Below are 18,158 nucleotides of genomic sequence, written 5' to 3'. Positions count from 1 at the left end.
CCAGAAATTAACGCGAGCTTCTCCGCGCGTTTAAAAAAACTCCTCGCCGTTTAAGATCTCGGGAGGTCTCGAGCAGCCGGACCCGTGGGAAACAGAATTTCAATTTCGCCTCTCCCGTTGACAAGCGGGGCTGTCAGCTTTCCTCTCTCCGGTGTACGGTGAAAAACGCCGTCACAGCCGTCAAAGTCGTAATCGCGCGAGAGTTGCACGAACCCCACCACGGTTGTTTGCACAAGAAATTCTTGAGACCGTCCTCCGCGAAAAGTGAAATTGATTTACGCGAAAATGACGGACGCTTCTCGCGGACAGCGCGCGCGTACCACGGATACATTTACGACCGATACACCGAAAAGCGACCGCCGAAAAGAATCGCGGCAGGCGTTCGTTCCACCTCGGGTGAAACTTTTCCGTGATTAGGCCGCTGGTGCGGAGCGCGCGCCGCGTGCGGCTCCACCGAAACCGGCAGGTGTCAGCCGCGTCCGCGGATAGATTGAAATTTCTGCGAACAACGCGAACGATAGTTGCGAACGGGCGCGGTTTGACAGGCGGCCGTAAAACGCGGTCCCTCCGGCCGCGGGACCCGCGATCGTCCCGCTCGACTAGCTGTTTTCGATAAAACGCACGGTCGCTTAATAAACGAGGCGGCGCGGGCCGGCCCGGACACCGATACCGGATTACGACCCGGCGCACCCGGGGTCGGGACTATTAATACCGCATAGTTTCATAATTATGTCTATTGATTAGGCCGAGGGGGGGTTAACGACGCCCGGAACTCCGGGAAACCCGGCGTTTCCCGCGGCTAATTCGCCCGTCCTCGGGTTCCAGCGCGGTCGTCGTGAACCCCTCCTCGCGAAATCACGCCCGCCCCGGTCGTCGTTCGAATTTCTGAAACGCCGCGACAATTATCGGCGAGGGTTCCCAGCCGTCGCGTCGTTTCTCCCTTTCACGGCTTAACCCCGCTCGGACGCGTAACCGCACCGCACCGCGCGGAAACCTTCCCGCTTAGCCGTGAGGATCGATGAAGCGGTATAACCCGCTGACACGTTTCCGTGGAAAGTGAAAACGCCGAAAGTCGAGACGCCGCGGCGTTCTCTCGCGATTAAACACCGGCGAACGCCGCGTTCGCGTCGTCGTCGTCGTCGTCGTCTTCGGGATCCGCCGTCTGTTCCGGATGGATCGCGGTTGGCACAGCCTGCCCGTGGCCGCTTTATGCGAGCCTGCCCAGGACACGCTTGAAAGGTCCGGCAGGATGTGGAATGCTCGATGCTTAAGGGGAGAATATACTCGATACTTTCCGATCGAAACGGTGGTCGGACTGCTTTTGTCGTACACCGTGACTGACAGGTCTTCTCACTTTTCAATTAGACCACGCTTTGTTGTTTCGTGCCCCGCGACGTAGGCCGTTCCCGTATCGTCGTTCCTCCGTCGTCTCCGCTCGCTTTGCTTAATCGTCGCGCGAGACTATCGCGTCGGGGACTCTCGAGTGTTAGCAACGATCGCTGGGAAGGCGAAATATATGGATTTATCTTTGTGGGAAAACTAACGCCGCGGATTTGAATCTATTAGAGTCGACGGGCCCGCGAACCGCGCGCTCGACTTTTCTACGGGTTGTCTCGTTCCGTGGGAGAACCGATTGCACAAATTCTGCTGCGAGAATTCAAAAGCGCGAACGTACTGTTCTACCTAAAAATTCCAGTTGTACATCTGAATTTATTCTCGATGGATAATTTTATATCAGTACCTTGACACTGTTACAATACCTTCTCAGTAAATTGACAGTCCATGTTGTTCGATTCTGTGCTGAAAATATTGACGCGACAAGTCTCGGTTATTCAGCTTCGCTTGCTTCGCGTCGTTTTCATTTTATAATCGAGATTATGAATCTCTGCAAGGAGATAACGCGAATTTTGTGTCAATTCCTGTATAGTCTGTCTAGTTTTAATGTGGCGTATTATACTATGCACACGCTCGACACAGCGAAACAAGTCAATTTGTGAAGTAGGAGAAGTGTTCTAGTCTTCGGTGCGATTCGGCGAAGGAGGAAGTAATTTGCGAAGTTCGGACGACTGCGATAACGATTGATGATTGATAAAATGTAGATAAGATACAGGACGTGTTACAACAAACATGTCACTACTAGTCCAGTTTAGATAAAGTGTATCACGAGTGTCATCGTTCCCTAATATACATGACAAAACCGGCGCAACTGTTTTCGATGCTAAAATGACTTGATTATTATGCTAGACTGTCATTTGATGTTACACCGAATTTATTAATTTCGTAACTTATCAATATTACACGAAAACGTGTAAAATACACTCCGAAAATCATGAGTTCGACGTTACACCGAATTCATCGATTTCGCATCTCGTCAATAATATTCTCTAATTTATTAAAAAACGTGTAAAATAAACTGCGAAAATCATGAGAACAATCAATCTGAATTCTGTTATTAATTATTATTCGCGTTGATTACTATTCGTCGTGATTCATATCCAATAGCGTTCTGACACCTGAAACCAATTCTCAAGTCTGCGCTTTGATTTCTTCGCTCATCGACGGATGTAGCAAAATTGCTACCAAGTTCGCGATGAAAACGCAAGTAATTGGAAACAGTGATCGATTAACAGAACTCGTTTGATAAAGAATTCATCGTCGGCTACGCGTCAATCGCGAGAGACGCGCTTCTTTTTCTCGAGAATAACTTACGTCGAGACGAAGGCCGGGGTTACGAGTGTTCTACGATTTTTAACGAATCGTCCTAGAAATCAGTCAACGATCCTATCGAAATCACCCGCGGATCGCGTGAAGCAGTAAACTATGTGGACTGCCAGAAGAAATGTTCAAATATTGTAGCACTGTCAGACGCGTCAGCCGTAGGAAGCAACGCGCATCTCCCATTCTGATAAGATCATCTGCAATTGTGTCTAACAACCACGAATTCCGTAAAGATTTGTACAGCGATTCCGTGTATCTGATTGTTATTAATGCGTAGGTTTAGTTAATTAAATGAGCCATGTTTCCAGGAGTTCTAAAATCTGAGTAAACTGAAGAGATTCGAAAAGTGATTGTTAGGTTATGTTTTAGATAGAATTTAGTCGACTGTTAGAGGAGTTTTGGTTATGCTAATTCGAAGGAGAAAGTGTCTTTATGTGATTCTGTAGATCAGATTGTAATTTAAATAGTTTATAAAAAGTGACAGAGGTAAATGTAAAAATTGTGACGAGCGTTGTTAGATAGAACATTAAGGGTTGTTTTAGTCAAAGAAAACAACAGCTCGGTTGTTGCAAAATTGTCAAAAATTGATTCTGTGTACCGAATTATAATTTCTTATATTTTTAACCATATTGCATATTTTTAAATAGAATCCTCAAATCCTCGAATCCTTAAAAATCATTACAGATGTCGACTGACAGTGAATCAAAGGTTACTATACCAAAGTGAAACGCTTTATAGCTGTCATATCATAGCAGCTATCATTTCTGCTCCCCTGAAAAATTAGAAGAATAAAAGGCAGAGTTCTCTAGCTCAGGTCATAGTTCGCACATTTCCCGCTCCGTTGGACGTCACCAAAAATCGTGACGAGCGTCGATCGGCGTAGGGTCGTGCTAAGTTGGTCGGAAGCGACGGAGGTGGCGGATCCTTCGGAAAATCCGTGGAGAAGACGTCCGGTTGCGTTTTCGCGGAGCAGCCGTGCGCGCGGAACGAGACCACGAAGCGTACTCCCAATTAGGAGCGTGTCGACCGTGAATGGACAAAAGTTTTGCCATGACTCGGGGTTCCCCTCCTGCTCCCGACACCGTGTCCCCTTGGTCCCCTCCAGGAGCTTGCTCCGACAGCCAGTAGGGGAATCCCAGACGAGGTTCCCGAGATCCCCGTGCGGCGGCGACACTTGCCGAGACGCGTTCAACAACAAGGAGACGTGAGTCACGCGCGCCTCTGACACCGACGAGCGGGCCAGAGGTGGGCTGTGCGTATACATACCCGAAATTACGGGCTCGAGACCGGGGCCGAAAAGTTCCGGCGGGATCGGCACGAGATCTCGATACTTTGTTGCTGCTAGGGAGGCAGAATGTTTCGCGAGCCCGAAAATCGAAGAGGCGAGATTCGAGTCGAGAACACGAGCGGAATCGAACGTATCGGTTCGGTTTAAGAATGATTAAATTTTCTTGATTTTTTAACCCTTTGAGGTCGAGCGACGGCTCTAAAACGTCCCTAAATAATTTTTATTTTATTTTATAATTTACTTATGTTTAGAAAATTGTTAAGAGCTGTTAATTATTTCACAGTATATTAGTACATTCATAGTACATTTCTAACTTCACTGAAATTGGTATAATTAATGAGAAACAAAAATGCACTTCGTGACAGGAAGATTTAATTGCTTAATTGCATAAACTCTCGAAACTCGGCTTTGTGGATAGAACACTTATTTATCTTTTACCGAGAACTTACTATCCAGACCTGAACGTTGTAATTTTAATGAAACAATTGGAAAAAGTCATATAAATCTTAGTGTTCGTAGATTGTTAATTTTTATTGCTGGTGAGGTAGTTGTCATATGATATTTTCAATCGCAAATTATTAAAATTACATTCGCTTTCAGTGCAGCTGGAACTGCATACTGAAACGTAAAATATATTAGTAAATATTACTAGGTTCTCCAAAAAATTAATGGATAATGTATTGTTCGATATTAACGTTAAGTTTAGGGTGCACTAAAAGCAACAATTTAAGTTACTTCCCAAAAATAATAATACTGTATATAATTAAGATATATTGAATACAAATTGAAAAATATTATGGGACAAAGATTGAAAAACGCAATTTTTAAGGTTCCACGCGGGGTCACAGATCACCGATAAACTAATTCCCGCCTAATCACCGTAATTGCAAAGAACCGGGGCTGTTTAAAGAACGGGCGAAACAGCGTTCGACACTCGTTACACGGTTCGCAATGCCTTTTAATAAGGGATCGGCGGGGCTCACAGCAAATATACACGCGACTCCGTTGCACCTGCGCCCGATTGTAGTCACCACCTAAGCGGTCGGCGCGTTGCCTGCCGGCAGCTCGTAAAGCGGGTGAACCCCGGAGGTCTAGACCAGCCCTGGACTAGACCAACGAGACGACGCATCCGAAATAAGCCTCTATATTCTATTTCGAGGCCGACACGCCGCGGCGATACAGTTTCTCGTGTCAGTAGAATACGGCAATGATCCCCTCGTTGGCCCGTTTTCACGTTCGCGACAATTACCCGCAGACAATTTTTGAGCACGTCATTTTCAACTGCTCTGCCACCAGCCATCGACTGTTCGCTTTCTCTCTACGAGACTCATAGACACGGTACGCGATTCTAAACCATCGGCGAAGTGCAACGTTTTGTCACGATTAATTTGTTACATAAGAATTGTTCTACGATTTGTGGTGTTCTTCGAGCAATTATCTGTGCGCGATTTTTATGTTTGATATTTTCAATGACGCTCGAAGTTTTAATAAAAAGAATACGCGTGTTTCTACAGTGTTAACAAATTTAGAGTTTTGTTAAATGTAAATTATTCGTGCGGAGAATACTGTGGTGACTGAAGCAATTATTTGTGTGCGACTTTTGTCTTCAAGAAGACGATACTCGTGTTTTTTAAATTCTAATTTTGCAATACTTATTTCAATTTAATTATTTTAATAATTATCGCTGAGAAATATTTAAATTCGTCAGCGTACATAACCTTCTAAATTTAAAAAATTATAATACGCTTGTTAATAAGCTAGCAATAAATTGCGCGCTGATTTTTGTCATACCGCGCAAAGAAGTATCGAAAAGAAAAATAATAAAAAAGACCGCGGCGATCAAATGCAGATTCAGGCGGAGTGAATCGGTAAAATTTATTTATAATCACACACGGGTTAAGATAATATCGAATCGTGTTAAAAAGAGGTAGAACAGGATGTCGAATCGATTCCGGCGGGGTTGTCGGCCGCGGCGACGTCCCGGTCACGTGATCCGATAATAAGAAATCTGTTTACAAATCGGCGACGATATTTTTCCCGGCGGATCGCGCCGGATTCGATGGAAAACACCGCGGCGCGATTGTTTCGAGGGTGTGTTACCCGCCGTTGGCGAGATATTAATTTTCCGCGGGCCCGTTATTTCTGAAATCGGCGGTTTAACTGCCGGAGTCGGTGAGATCGCCCGCCAAACAGTGATTCACCCACACTCTAAATATACCGGGGATACACGCATCGCGAAATGCGAGTCTCGTGCAGGCCTTAATGAGCGTTTCCGAGAACCTATGCAGTCGTTCACCGTGATAAAAAGAAAATTCTTCTTAGCATCGGGAGCCGAGGGATCCTTGGAGACGTTTTCGAACCGCTAACTGGTAAGATGATATTCTCTAGACACCGTCCACTGTCATTTTTCTAATAGGTGATTAATTATGGACGCGTCAAACGCGGGAGAAGGTCTCGGTATTTTTATCCGATTTCGCGCAATTGTCGCGGGGTTGTTATATCGATTATAGCAAGGCTGACAAACGCTGTCTTCTGTAGTAATTTTTCTAAGCAAAAGTTCAACCTCAATGACTGTAAAGATGGTGGTATGGAGATTTCAGATATTTTTTACTTGGTTTTAAGATTTTGCAATGAATTTTCTGTGAGTATCGCAAATTTAATTATCTCTGGTTTGCTATTTCAATTTAAGCAACGCTGCCCTCTATAATAATTTTTCTAACCAAAAGATAACCTCAAAGACTACAAAGGAGACCGTATGGAGGGTCTAGATATTTTTCTTACTTGTTCTCAAGATTTTATAAAGAATTTCCTGCGACTGTAACAATTGTAGCAACGCTGACAAACACAGCCCTCTACAATAATCTTTCTCATCAAAACTTAACCTCAAAGAGTACAAAGCCAACCCTACGCAGACTCTAGATATCTTCCTCAATAGTTCTCAATATTTTCTAACAAATTTTCTGTTTCCACCACAGATATAATTATCTCTCATTACCATATCAATCAGAAACCACCGACACACATCAAGCATCCCCCGCAATTTATAATTCGTCTAATCGTCAATTGACTTCAGAATGCGTAAAGGCGATTATCGCAGGAGTTCCGTCAGTCGGCTCTCGAATTTTCGAGATCCTGGAGGAAGTTTCAAATTTCCCGGGAGCACCGCAGTGTTAATTATCCCGCGCAGCCCCCCCTCGCGCGCTTCCCCCCCCCCCGTTCAGCCCCGCAGTGCGGAAACTCGAGGGTCACTCGCAGCGTGTCGTTAATTTTCACGCAGGAATCGCAAATTGCCGCGCATGTACGTGCAACAGATGCACCGCCCACGCGTTTCGAAATATTTGCTCGCAACCCCCCCTCCCCCTCCCTTGGCCGGAAGGGTGGAGAAGGTCCGCCGCCGTCGCCGTCGCCGCTCCGCGCCCGTTATTAAGCGGATCGGCCAGTTTGAAAATCGAGTGCCACGGCATTGTTGCTCGTCTACTTTATCACCGTTTCATTCGTCCATCTCCACTGCACAAGGCTACACGCGTTCGTAAAAACCTCCTCGGAGACAATAGCCTCTCGTTTCTCACCCCTTTGATACAACGGAGCAGTGGAACAGGCACTTACTGTAATTAAATTATAGAAAGCAAGTCGAATGAACATTACTTCGATCGCGACAAGTTTTATGCAAGGAATTGATAGGTTTGAGATTTGTTTATACGTGTCGATGTTTATACAGCTTTGTAACAATTGGATAAAGGTAACAATTTATTAAAATGACATAGAAATATTAATTTCGATTAAATTAGAATTATAATTAGATTAAATAGAGGATAAAGCAGAGGATGAAAGTATATTACAACGATTCTTGCATTTTATAAATTCACACTTGGTACAATTGCACAAAAATGGCAGACTACTCTCGACTCGATAAAAAAACTGACGTAGTGCAAAAAGCAGTGTTCAACACGGAGATAATTTCTAGCCGATTTCCATTTGGGACTCGAAGAAAAATCGATGGCAGCGAGGGCAGTTTATTCCGGCGAGGAACAACGATCGCAGCCGGGGGGGTTGAATTTGTTAGCGAAAGTGTTCGGTGGCCAAAAATCGTCTTGGATAATTGTGCGCTGCCCTCGCCACGCAATTCGCCGGTCTCTTCTCTCTCTCTCTCTCTCTCCTTTTTTTATAATCCTGTTCTCCCGCACGGTGGACGAAGTTTATTGTCATCGTCGTAAATTTTTCCGTGGGCCGGCCTCCGATCGCTAACCCCCTCCCGGCAGCCCCGTGGCCCCCTCGCCGTTCCGCGCCTTCGGAGACTATTCAAAGGTCGCTTGGAACGGATCCAAAATTCCGAATCGCATGGGACGACATCGCCGCGATTCCTGCGGCGATTCGAGCTTAAGTGAATCCGGAGTGAGCCGTAAACCCGGGCTAAATAAACTTCGATTTGAGGGAATGACGCCCCTCTGAGATGCATTTTCGTTCACTCGATTCTGCGGTTGCCGCTGTGTCCTCTGCCGAGAGGCATAGGAAATCGAGGAGACGCGTCTCTCCCATCTCTTTGTCCCACTCTCTCTCTATCTCTCTCTATCTATCTCTTTCTCTCTCTCTCTCTCTCTCCTCTCTCTCTCTCGCGGGCGAGCGGACCCCACGGTCCTCGAATATCGTTCGAGGAACGAACCGGTGATGTATGAGCTTTTTGCACCTGCTATCCTCGATTTTTCTTCGTATTATTAGATCGCCGTGAAATAAATAACCGTTCGAACACGACCCCCTTGCGCGAGGAACCATCGAAATGTATAAATAAACTCTCCGCCAAGCTCGCCCTCCCCCTCGGTGCCGAATATCTCCTGCGCGGATTTTTATTTTAACGACGGAAATCGATGCGGACTCGAGAATCGAAGACCCGCTCTACGCGGAACCCATCCCGATTGGGGGAGGGGGGAACGGGTGCATCGTAGAAAATCGTCTCAAAGGCCGCTGCGTATAAAAATAATCGGTGAATTATTTTCGCGAGCGTCGCGGATTAAACGACGCGAGGAGTTGAAGCGTATTATCGCGGGTAGCGGTTCAATCGTTCTGAACTGTATAAAGGATGATTATACGCCGCGTCTCTGACATCTTGATTGCTATTAATAGCCGAAGAGGACGCCACTCCGACGTGACATTTTTATTTATGTTGTTTTGCATCCGTATATCACTTTGACGGACCGATCCGTCGCTTCCGATCGCGGAAGAAACGCGGACGAAAAAACCGATTACGTGTCGATCATTTGAATTTGTATCGGATACCGGAATTCATTAAAAGATTCCATCGGCTGCTGTTGCTCTTCTAGTACTTGAATCATTTTTCAATGTTTCTGTGCTTTAGACTGACCTGTTAAAACATTATTGAATGATTCTTTAATATCTCGGAAATATTGCAATGGTGGTATAATAATATCTTAGGGGAGTCTTCGCTAATTCTTAAATAATTCTCTAAGATTCATAGATGTTTGGTTAGTCGGTTTTAAGAGCTTCGACAAATAATCCAGAGAAATTGTAAAGGCACTTCGCGTAAATTGGAATTTATCTCTGATCAGTAAACAATTCCGAGAATATTAAAACCATTGCAAGCAAAATAAAAATCATCTGCCTGAATCGTAAAAAGCCGATTGGAATATCTGATTCTTCCGCTACTTATTTTCGAGACTCTCTCTTCTTATTTCCATCACAAATAAATAAAAATCGCTGCTAAATTATAAGCAGGTATTGCATGAAATTTTCGACTGAAATTAGAAAAATTTTTAAAACAAAGCGAGAAAAGTCACGGCGATTTTTGACGAGAGAGAGAGAGAGAGAGAGAGAGAGAGAGAGAGAGAGAGAGAGAGTGGCGCACCAGTCATTGGTCCATCACCCCCGTCGCTTCGTCATCGTCGATGACCAATACCGATGACGGTGTATCCTGTCGGGCGTCACGGGGGTGGCACCACGTCTGCGTTCTTGCACGTCGTCCTCGTCCGCCGACGCGACGCAAGCGCCTCTCGCGCGCCGATCCACGCACGAACGTCACGGCGGGTTCGACATGTGCGTTCGCGTACCTGGGGGCTCTCTCCTCGTCCGACGACGATCAAGCGCGGGGAGGCGGCGGAGGAGGAGGAGCAGGCGACTCCGCGATCGACAACCCGCGGGAGCCGCGCGCGGCTTCGCGCTAGACGGCTCGGCGCTCGCTCGCTCGCTCGCGAGAGAGAGAGAGAGAGAGAGAGGATCGGAGGCGCTAGCAATTACCTGGAATTCATAATTAACCCCTTCGCAGCTAATTCTAAGACCGTGCGGATGCCGCGAAAGGACGCGGGGCGCGTGTTAACAACGTCTACGGCGCGAACTCCGAACAGGATCGGCGCGGCGGGGATTACTATAATTTACCGTCTCGCAAACGCCGGGAGTTCGTTCAGATTAGACGATTATGCAAATTGTCCTTCCTGCGCGATGCACTTTGTGTATCAGCTTGCCGTGATAAATACATAAATGTATATTAAACACGGATTGTGTTCGGCCGCGCCGGATTCCAGCATTAATTGCCCGCGCGGAAATATTTTTAGTACCTCCGGGAACAACGGGCCGCGGTGTTTCTTTCTTCTTCTTTTTTTTTTTTTTTCTTTTAATCAGCTGTTTCGAAGGCGGCGCGAAGGCGCGCCGGGTTCGAATATTATAGTGTGCACGCAGAGATTAGCGCGATGGAATCGCAGCATTGAGGACCACTAAACCGAGAATTGGCTCAATTCGCCCGCCGCCACGCACACGGCACAAAGGGATTCAATTTAGACAACCGTTCGCCGCGCCACTAACAAATTCATCCTCTAAACAGGTAATGCAAAATGGCGATCGTGCGCGCGGTGGCGCCTTGATCCGGGGGCTCGTACTTTTTCCAATCCGAAAATTAAAAATTTCTTTCTCTTTGTCCCTCTGTCTCTCTATCCGTCTCTTCCCCCGTCCCTCCGTATCTCGTTCTCTCTCGCGTCCTCCCCGCGGTCCCCGTCGCGAACCCTCGGCCTCCTCCCCCCCTTCCCCCGTGTTCGGGCTGGTTTCCTCATTGTTGCTCCGCCTTTCGTTCGTACGTCAAATAACAGCTATTGAAAATCGTTGATTCATGAATAGTCATCGTATCGCCAATTAGCGAGTCGGATGAATATTCACGGGTGCGACGGACCGTCTATCGTTCAACCTATACGCGCTTTGTCACGCGATAACGCTACTCTACGCCCGGGTCCTGGGCTTCTGCGCGCGCGTTCGAACGCGGACTGCCAACGGAGAGAAATAAATCAGAATGACGGATTAATCGGTTCGGTTGCTTATTCGACTCCGTACCCCGTTTCGATCGAGTAATTCTGAAATGGCCGCACGATGACTGCGAATAATCGACGCTAATGGCGAACGGTTCCCCGTCACGGACCCCTTCCCCTCACCCCCCCCACTCCGCAAGGATTCCCCTTTACCGCCCTCCTCCTCCTCCTCCTCTCTGCCCCAAGTTCGATGGAAAATTGATTCCCGACGAAATCGCTTGATGAACGTGCTCGCGAATCGCGTTCCTTTTTTTTTGCATTGGCACAACAGAAGTCGTTTCGGTTCTTTGGTCATCCCTCATCGTGACAGGATACATTGAAAAAAATTCAGTGATCATTGTTGCACGGTTTGTCCTTTTCTTCGCGAGCAAATATTGGCTTCGCGGATGAGATAATTAATTCTTCGTTGGCGAATTCATTTGCTTTTGGTGGGGTCATTTAAAGAGGATGATTTTTTTGTTATGTCTCTTTACGATATTTTTTGGGAGTCTAGATAAAGTTTTATCTTTGTTTGCTGTGTACGTGTTTTAACATTAGTAAACAGTAGCGTGTTGGTTGGTAAACATTTATGTATGTTGTGGGTGTAATAATGTTTCGTTAATCGTTACAGCTGTTCCGTTGTGTAAGATACTCTTTTGCGGATGATAGTCGTTAAACTAGATTTTATGCAATCGGGCAATCATTAACGCAGGGTTACTGAATCTTGCTGATGAGTTACGTTGATATGCAGAATTAATATCGATAATTAGGTATTTCGTAATACGGATCATATATATTATGATATTAGCGTTGCAAATAGCAATATACATGTCACAGTATATTTATAAAAAAAACTGTGCTATTTAGTTAATATGCTACAATCTGTGCCAAATTTGAAATGACATCTCACAGCTCAATTCATTAAAACACTGTCATCATAAAACCAGTAGAAAGATTTAATATTATTGTACATAACAGGATTAATTCAAATCGCAATATTAAGCATACAATTTCACATAACATTAAACAAGGAAACTATTATATAAAAAATTCAATTTAAATTGATTTGAAATAATTTAAAAATTTAATTTGACTTCGACGTAGACGAAATTAATGATATTTATATATATAGCAGATTTCACGTGGAATCTTTATCTGACTCGTTATTATAGTATCAACGGGTTAATAGATACGACGAAGGTCGTCCTTTCGAATTAGAAAAATGTGATAGTATACGCGCGCACGATCGAGAATAATACATCGCTGGTACGTTATTCGACGGCCAGTCCCTACAATTGAATTCCCGAAACGAACGTTCGGACGGAAGAGCGTTTGATAAGCAGCCGGAAGTTGGTCGCGGGCAAACGCCCAGCTTTCCTCTCGGTCCCGATAGCGCGGGCAGCCGCTCCGGCGAACAGCACTCGATTCGTTTCGAGTCCACTTGCCCCGGAGATTCGGTTTCGATCTATCAATCTCGAGGGGCTCTCCGCGCCCGGGACCACCCGATGCTTTGATCTACGAAAGCAATCTTATCGATGTGCATACGATATTCGCGTCGATGCATATGTATTCCCTGTTTCCCGTAACCAACGGATCCCGGAGAGAGAAATAGAGAGAGAGAGCGAGAGAGAGAGAGATAGAGAGCTCAACGATATTTGCTCTCGAGTGATTTTGTTGCTTTGATCGGAGCACTCCGAATACCGCGGAGCTTCTCTTCTTGTTAATTGTTCGATACGGAGGGAAAAGTTCGACAAAAGAACGAAAAGAAATGTGTAGCGCTTCCTTTGCCCGGATTAGATCGAATTGCATTTCAAATTTAAATCGTCCCGTTTCCATTCCGCGATTTTTACCAGAGATTTATTGGCCCGCTGGTAATAGGTGGGAGATGTTTATTTATTCCGTTGATTTATGGATAGATTTTACATATCGACGGGAGAGATACGCCTGTCGGTGAAAGTCTCCGCTAATCGGAACGAATGGGCGGGGAATCGGTCGCGCGGCTGGAAAACGCGAAAATCGTTGCCGTCGCGTTAGAGGAGCTCGACGATTTTTTTTTTTTCAGGTGGAAATCGAATGACGGGGGATTGTTTTCTGCTCGCGTCTAACGATGGTACAAACGAGGTTGGAAAGAAACTTCCGTACGCGTAGCTCACTGGCGCAGCCGAGTTCAGAAGTTGGGGGCGATAGGCGAGTTATGAAGTTACGTGACGGAATAGCGTTCCCATAAAATCCGACATTAACTGTCCGCGAAGTTGCCGGGAGGTGCATAGGCTCTTATTGACCGCCGCTGTCAACGAGCACGTGCAAAAAATATCGCATCGATGGACCGGTCGATAATGATGGTAATTAGCGGGCGAAGGATTTTTGCGCGAAATTGAAATCGTCTAAATTGTATGAAGAAAAGCGATGGAAAATTCCGTTTATTTTTTAATAGTTTTAGTAAGGTGAATATGACAACGGCTGCTTATAGTCTTCTAGTGATTTTACCATTTTTTAATTCAGCATTTTTAAGCATTTTGAATCATTTTTGAAATCTAGTAATCATTTTTAATCATCCTTAAAATCTAGCAATCATAATTAACTATTTTCAAAATCTAGAAAATATTATACATTAAAAAATGGAAAATTGTATCGACGAATTACAAAGGTCAGAAAATCCAAGATTAAATGAAGCAACCTTCCATCCCCCTAACTGAATTATTTGCATCACCGTGAAAACTGAAACATAATTACCGTCAGTCATTCTGCGCAGCATTGTTCGAAGCGCAAGACGCCAAAGTAGCCGACAAGTAGTTCCGCTTTAGAAAGACTAAGCTCGTATACGCGACATAATGTATTCGCGAGCGGACGGAAAGTGGGACGGGCGAATTTGCGAAATCCAGAAACCTGCGGTACAAAACACATTGAGAATCTCGTTTCGGAATTTTTACGGTCACGTGGCGAGCAACCAGAATTTCGCAAGCGCCGAAATTCGCGACTTTCGAGCGCGCGAGATCGCCGCGCGCAGCGGACTCCGCGCTCGCGCGCGCGCTCGCCCGCAGAACGCCTGACGGAGAAGGAAATTCGCTATCGACAATCGAGGCCCCGGCCGTCTCGTTTTACGCATGTAAATTCATCCGGACGTGACGTGTCGCAAGTCTCGTGGCCGTATGAAAGCCGTCTAAGGCCATCTGTACCAATCGGCGTCCATTAAGTCGGCGGTACACCGGCTCCGCGCTCGCCTTTCGGTTTCACGTTTCCAGATTTCTTTTTCGGCGCGGGGCCGCGTTCGCCGCGCGGAATCGCATGTCTCGGACGTGTCCGGACTTTCCTAATTATTGGCTGCCTCTGTCTTTGATCGACGCCCCGCGTTTCGCAGCGCCCGCGATCCTGGCCCCGATAAATTACCGGCGATGAACTTGCTCGAATCTCTTGCGGGAATTGCATCGTTTACGAAACCACCGGTCTCCCGTTGCCTCCCGTGAGAACGCGTTCTATCGACGCGCTGCTGCTCTCTATCGAAAAAAAATAATGCGGGAGACACGATGCAGAGTCTTTTGTAAAACAGCTCGGTGCTCGTTAGAATCGCGAACATTTCGATGCCGCGCGGGTTGCGCGATTTATCCGGGCCGCGTCTGTCGGGTACCGACTGATTCTACTTAGAGCCGCTGTTGCCTCGCTAATTTTGCCGGCTTAGCGATTTACATGAAATTATTAGGGAATAATGGCCGCTAGGCTGCCAACATTTACACGCGTAATCTGTAACTGTTAACAAGGATGTTTTTTATTCGATTCCATACTCGAGGGGGCAGACTTTTTTTCAGAATAAAATTGTGACGATGACTCTATTACTTTTAATGAAATCACCAAGTGATAATGACAACCAGATTGCGGTGTTTTATGTTGAATTTAAATAAAATTATATTGGATTAAATTTTATTAGATATTTTTATTTTATCTTGAATTCAATGAGAGAGATTTTTCCTTGAATGAAATACTTACTACCATCTGTATGTAAATATAAATTACGCTGCAAGAAGACAATGACAATGAGACTGCAATGTAATTTGTAAACGCTAATGAATGACACTGGTATATTTACTACATCTTTACTATCTCCTACCATTCACACAATACACTATTCGCTCATTCTAATTTCTCTCGAGTTTTCCACCCAGATTTCCTCGAAGATCCACCGCGCGATAACAGACAACAATGCATCCGTTCGCAAAGATTCGACGCACGATGGAGAACGCCTATGTTTTCGCAGGCCGGCTCGGTCAGCTCGTTAACGACGCGCGGCTGCTGATCAGTCTAATTTTCTCTTGGCTGGAGCTTTCGATCGAATTATCTTATCGACGGTGTAGACGACGACGGTGCTCGCTGCGTATTTACACGAACGAACGTCGACGACTCACGTTTCTTCGAGACGACGAAAACATCCTGCGAGAAGCCATAACTCGGCCGCGACGCGGCCGCGTTACCAAACGGAAGAAAGTCGGCCCGTTTACAGGGATTTCCTCGATCTTTAATCGTCGCCGCGGAGACAATGATCAAGGCGATACATTCAGGTCGCCGGTGTCATCCTCTTCTCTTTGCAGATTCTTTTATGCTGCTCTTTCTTTTTCTCGCGCGTTCCGCCAGACGCGAATGGCCGCGGAAAGGCACACTTCGCCGGGCATACGGGCACGTGTTTTTTAACACCGCAATAAATCTTCCGGTGGCCGTAAAATATTTTTCGTCATCCGCGCGCGATTTTTTCACGCCGCGCGAATTAAAAATAAAACGGATCCTTGTCCGGCGGCACCGCGCTTCTCTCGTCGCGATGATTCGTGCACCGATCCGGAGACTCTTGCGATTTTTAACCTCTTTAAGGATGAATTTTTATAGTAGGGAATAATTTATTTAATTATACTTTTAATATTCGTCATCCATTCTATTTTATTCGATTAGGTATTTCTGACATTGCTGAATGGCGAATATTTTTTCGACACTTTATTTACAACTTAGTATAATCATAATTTAAAAAAAAAACTAAATTTACACATACGTGGCAGTATCCCTGAAAAGTTAAAAAACTTTGCAATAAATTTCTGAGTCCGCTTCGAAGTCTCGCGAGGAATTAACGAAGTATTCGAATGAATTGCGTCGATTCGCTGAGTTGAGACGACAGAGAATGCCTGCTTTCTGGGAACAGATTGCAGAGATTATCAATATTAACGATGCATTATCACCTAGTTACTCATGGCACAAAGTCGTTGCAAATAAAGATGAAATAAGCGATATGATCGTCGCTTGTTTCCTGTGCTCTTGTTCAGTTGGAAAAAGCCTCTTTTGATACAGTTATTTCGAAACAATTTTCATCTATCGATACTCGAACACTAAAGAACAATTAAAGAAAAATAGAACCGAGTATTCTTAATAACAATTGTCTTTCTTTTGTATAAATTTCAAGCGATTTTCGATATTTGAATAATTGATAAATGAGTGACATAAAATAGGATTTTAACATATTTCGAGTTTGAATTTACGGTGGAAATATGTTGATATTCTAGGACGGAGCCGGACGACACGCAAACGCGATCGAGCGATCCATGGATCGCCGCGGATCGGCCGGTCATCCCGGCTTGAAACCCGGTATCTCTCTTTTTTTTTCTAAATTGTATCTATTGGCTCGAAGCGATTGAAAGTAATTGAATGAAGCGGCCGGTTATTTACGAACGTTTAAGCGGAGCCAACTATTTGTCCATTCATTCGGTCTTGTCCCTTCATTCATTCATCATTCACTCTCGCCGGTGTACGGGCGCTGCATGTATAGCAGTAGTAAAGGCCCATTCAATTGATCGGTGATTGTCTAAATTATAAGATTGCCATACAATGGCTCTCATCTCGACCTATTGGGGTCTCGTTCGACCGTTGCGTCACCACTTTAGGGCCGGATCGCAACCCGCGACCGCGTCAAAAGAGCACCTACGAAATCGACCGATCCACGTAATGAGGAAGACGCGCGCTCGCCACTCGACGATCGATACCCGGCCCCCCGGCCGGCGGGGCTCTCCTCCCACCGCCCCCCTTCCGCCCGATCGAGCGCGATCGAGGGATCGAGCGTGATCGAGCGTGATCGAGCGGATGGCGCGCCGATCCGTCCAGGGTCCCGTCCATGGTAACCACTGGCCGGTGCACCGGGGCCAGGCTCTAACCGCCCGCTGCTAGGAAATGCAACGATACGACCGCACGTGGGAAATCTGGACCGCTACGCTCCGACGTCGATTCGACGGTTTTCTGACGGCGGATTGATTGGCCCTCCGCGTCCCTTATCCAAGCGGGATCTACGATCTTTAACCGGTCTGCATGCTCGTCGCGACACGAAACGCTGCCATTTCTACGTTTATACTTGTTGAGAAAGATATATACTTTAATTTTTCTGACAGTTAACTAGTTATTAAAAAAGGTGTATACTTTGATTTTTCCGACAGCTAACTATAATAGTTAAGAAGGGTATATATTATACTTTAATATTTCTGACAGCTAACTAGTTAAGAAAGATATAATTTATACTTTAATATTTCTGATAGCTAACTAGTTAAAAAATGCAATACTGTAAAAAATGCAAAATACTTTAATATCGCTGATTGAATGCTATATTTTATAAAAGAGTTCCTTCTAAACAAACTAGAAATAAACTCGACAGATGTACAGTGTAGTAGTCGCAGCAACTTGTACACATTTCGAAGAGGCTGTCGCAGATAACTGGTTAAACGTGATTTATCTCTCATCGATCTAAAAGGTGGCAATTTCTTCTTGGAAACTGGCTAGCTTGATTCACTGAAATCCAATTTACGTGCGCACCGTATTTGCCTATTAGATTGGGAGTGTATTGGAAATTGCGAAGA

At 45.5% G+C, this 18,158-nt stretch overlaps 1 protein-coding gene across 4 annotated transcripts in view; it reads left to right on the top strand.

The window, feature by feature from the left end:
• Window positions 1-18,158, top strand: part of Cut (homeobox protein, cut) — a 157,205-nt gene that overhangs the window by 7,339 nt on the left and 131,708 nt on the right. The window lies entirely within an intron of this gene.

Source organism: Augochlora pura, chromosome 1 (genome assembly GCF_028453695.1).
Source record: "Augochlora pura isolate Apur16 chromosome 1, APUR_v2.2.1, whole genome shotgun sequence".
Taxonomy (NCBI): Eukaryota; Metazoa; Arthropoda; class Insecta; order Hymenoptera; family Halictidae; genus Augochlora; species Augochlora pura.
Note: the sequence above shows the minus strand (reverse complement) of the source record. Positions and strands in the feature narration are given on the sequence as shown.